The 3,821-nt window shown below is 43.1% G+C and overlaps 1 pseudogene; it reads left to right on the forward strand.

Moving 5' to 3' along the window:
- Positions 1–441: 441 nt before the first annotated feature.
- On the forward strand, positions 442–559 carry LOC124546066 (annotated as a pseudogene).
- The last annotated feature ends 3,262 nt before the right edge of the window (positions 560–3,821 follow it).

The raw sequence follows: 3,821 nt of genomic DNA on the forward strand, positions 1-3,821 counted from the left end.
ACGTGGGATTCGTACTCTGCCCGAAAGATGGGAGAAAGTAGTGGCCAGCAATGGAAAATACTTTGAATGTTTCATTAAAGCCACAAGTGTTGGGGAAAAAACGGCGGAAGCAAAGTTGTACACCTTGTAAGATATGAGTAGTAGGCGATGCTGTATGCTTGATCGGCGGTCACGATCTGGGGTGAGCGATTCCATGCTTGTCTGCATCTCGGCTTCTGTGCCGTGGTGCTGAGGCGCTGGGAGAGGGTGCATAGCTCCGTCAGCTCCTGCCGTTCGTCAATGCGGACTGCAGCGAGGCTTCGTTAACTTCAGTGGTATTGATGCGAGATGCCGACTTTGGTGCGCACCGCGATATTTGTTCGATGCCATAGAGTATAAATATCTATGGAGTGAGTCATTCGGATGCGCAGAACGAGAATTCTGACCGCGACAGCTACTGCAGCCAACGGCCTTGCTCCAATGGTAGCACCGGTTCCCGTCAGATCACCGAAGTTAAGCACTGTCGGGCTGGGCTAGCACTTGGATGGGTGACCATCCGGTCTGCCGAGCGCTGTTGGCAAGCGGGGTGGACTCAGACCTTGTGAGGTAAACTGAGGAGCTACTTGATTGAGAAGTAGCGGCTCCGGTCTCGGGAAGACCACATGCCCTACTATATCCGCATTCAGTGACGCCTATGACTGAGGATGACACGGTGGCCGGTCAGTACCGTTGGGCCTTCGTGGCCTGTTCGAGAGGAGTTTAGGTTTTTAGTTTTACATCTACTACATGTCAAGTCACGTGATTTTGGAAAGGCCCTTAGCGTATTTTGAGTGTTATTACTTCATGCTACAGACAGATCACCTTCAGCAGTACCGTAAAGCTTTGTATACCTATTTTACTGGCATTTTAACTATTTTAAAACAGGAATTGAAGATGGCGTAAAGATGTGAAGAGCGACAGTATTCTGCTTTTTCGTCACGGACTATAGCTCAGGTTCCACTTTATTTAAATTCTTTCGATATAGGATAAAAACTGAGAGCCAACAGTATTTTTTACGCTTTCTATTGCTCTTAATCATACTGTCGAATCTCTATTCTTATTAATTACCTTACAGTGCCACTGTAGACGGCGCTGAAGTGTCACGAAAAAGCGACGTATTCGGACTATGAAATTGTTACCGTAAATATGATAAACAATTTACACCACCTGCTTGTAATTAAATACTCTGATTAAAGGCTTCGCGCTAAAAAATTGTACGGTATTTTTAAGTTGAAAAATTCATATATTACAATAGGCTTCACATCATACTATCAGTACTTCAAAACACAATTTAACTTGAAATTTGGTCATCCTCAATCGGACTGCTGCTCTGAAAGTCAAAATAAAGATCTCGCATTTGAGCGACGCAGCGAAGAGAACTTCTTCCGGTGAGATAATAGTACGTAAGCTGAGAGCAAAGAAATTTTATAACAAATTGAAGCAGGAGTCTCAAAAGAATGAAAATGGAAATAAGATTCGTGATCGTGCCACTTGCCTAGATTATATGCAAAATTTAACTTGTTCCAGTAATTCTCGTTCAGGAAACATACTTCTTACGTCAAATTAATGTCAATGTTTTTGCCTTTCATAGAATCAAACAGAATACCTCCAAATATATCTCTATCATGAAGGAGATGCAAAAAAGGGTCCCAATGTTCATTTCTCATGGACTGTGAGAACAATTAACTCCCTGCAAATGCTGAAGAATTGCATATTTATTCCGATAATTGCGGGGATCAAAATAAGAATAATGCCCTCTCCAAGTATCTTTGTGCACTGATACAGAAAGATTTTTTAAATGTTGAACACTTTTTCCCAGTGAGAAGGTACAGCTTCATGCCATGCAATCGAGATATAACCATCATTAAGATGCCACTGAAAGGAGTAGACCGTTTGTACACAATGATAAAAATAATGCAAAGAATTATTCATAGCTCTTTATGGCACTTCATTGTGAAGTTTATCCAGATTTTTTACGTATTACATTTAGTTTTTCTCCAAGACTGCAGTTTGAGAGATTGCAGGGCACTCTCACTTCTGATTCGATGGGATTCTATGGTGATTTGACTTCATACATTGTGATGAAATGGTGGGCAGCAGCTTATGGTCTTTTTGGCATGCTCTAGGGAAAGAAATACAGTAAGCTTTACCTGCATTCAAGGAACAGAGTGCCGACTAAAACGACTGCAGTAAAAGTACGGCGTTGGTGGGCCGACAAAGCGCGTTTTTTTCTGGGGAACAATGAAGAGACATTTCCAGACGGCCGCGTGCAGTGGTCGCATTGTGCAAAACACATTAACTTTGGCGCCAGATAGAGGGCAGACGTCCAGGTATGAGGCATAGCGCCGAAAAGTCGCCGACAGCGCATTGTAGGCCTTGTTAGCGAGAAAGCCGCCAAAAGAAATGTAAACGTTCTGCAAATGTCCGTGGGACAGGGGAACGCGCCCAGACGTCCAGACTCTGTTTCAAAACATGTTTTTGTCAATGCACAAAGTTGTTCGCGTGTTCATGGCCATTCTTTGCAAACTTTGAAATGGACGCAACAGGGTAGATAACAAGCTGTTTATGGAAGGCTGTGCTTTCACCCTGTATTGTGTTAGCGAAAGATATGGCAAATGCATGGGAAAGAGACCGTGGAGCTGAATTTTTTCCGTTTTCTGCCAATTAACATTAAAATCTCTGATTGGCCAAATTGGTTTGCAGTGCAAAGGCCATTCTCTGAGCTTAGAATGCCTGGCTCTAGCTCGTGATTGGCTTGTGCGAAAATTGGGGAAGTCAAAAAAAGAGAAATGTGCTTTTGGAACCGAGCTGAGGAGGAAACACAGAGGAAGGAAAGAGGGCTCTCTTGTACAAGTGTCTTGTACTGGCGCTTCGCTAGTAAAGAACTGCAGGTCTCTACCTAAACAATGAGACTTGTGTCCTTTGCTAGTGAGCGACTTAGAGCCTGTGCCAGTCACCTTCTGAACCATCAGAGGTACTGCTTATATCATCACTGTCACAACGAGTGACGCGTGCGTGTACTTATTTGTGTTGAGTCGGCCATCTAAACATTTGACGTATTCCGACACGCACAGTCGTGGCACCGAGTCAAGTTGGTTTGGCAGACCAGCAAATGGGCACACCTGCACACTGGAATCCGTCGGGGTTTCAGAGGCTCTTAGGGAAGTACCTGCGTTCTGAATTAACCGAATGCGACACCGCGTACTTGCATTTTTTCGGGGACTAGCATTTAATAACAGATTGCCGCCATCAATGACTTCAGTCGCCGAACGCATTGTGGTGTCCTGCCTTGACCAGTAGGATGGTAAAGTATTCAGTGCTGCGATGTAGGGCTATAATATCTATTTCTCAGCACCCTGTTCTTTCTTTTTTTTTTTTTTTTTTGGATGGTAGAATATAGGCGCTTGGTGGTGGCGTAGTTTGATGCCATAACCTGGATTCTCGTATATGAAGTCAGATAGAGCGAGTAGTGTTCTGATTAGTGTCATGTGTCGATCCCCAGCAGATCACTTTGGCCACCATAGATCCCATTTTAGTAAGGCTTTTGTTAAATAAAGATTTTTTGTGTGAAGTTTCTTTAATAATGTTGTTGTCTTGTCATGTTTAAGATCAATAAATCGATTGTGAATTAGTCTACAACTTCTCCCTGAGTTCTGATTAACAGTTCCTTCCCATTTTTTATGGCAGTCTAGATCTGAAACATACGGAGTAGCTTTTTCACTTGGTGTCCACTGCATGGTTCTTTACTTCATTAACATTAATCTTCTTTCAAGTTTCAGAGGAGATTAAGGTTACAATGATCC

The sequence above is a fragment of the Schistocerca americana genome, chromosome 8 (genome assembly GCF_021461395.2).
Source record: "Schistocerca americana isolate TAMUIC-IGC-003095 chromosome 8, iqSchAmer2.1, whole genome shotgun sequence".
NCBI classification, from domain to species: domain Eukaryota; kingdom Metazoa; phylum Arthropoda; class Insecta; order Orthoptera; family Acrididae; genus Schistocerca; species Schistocerca americana.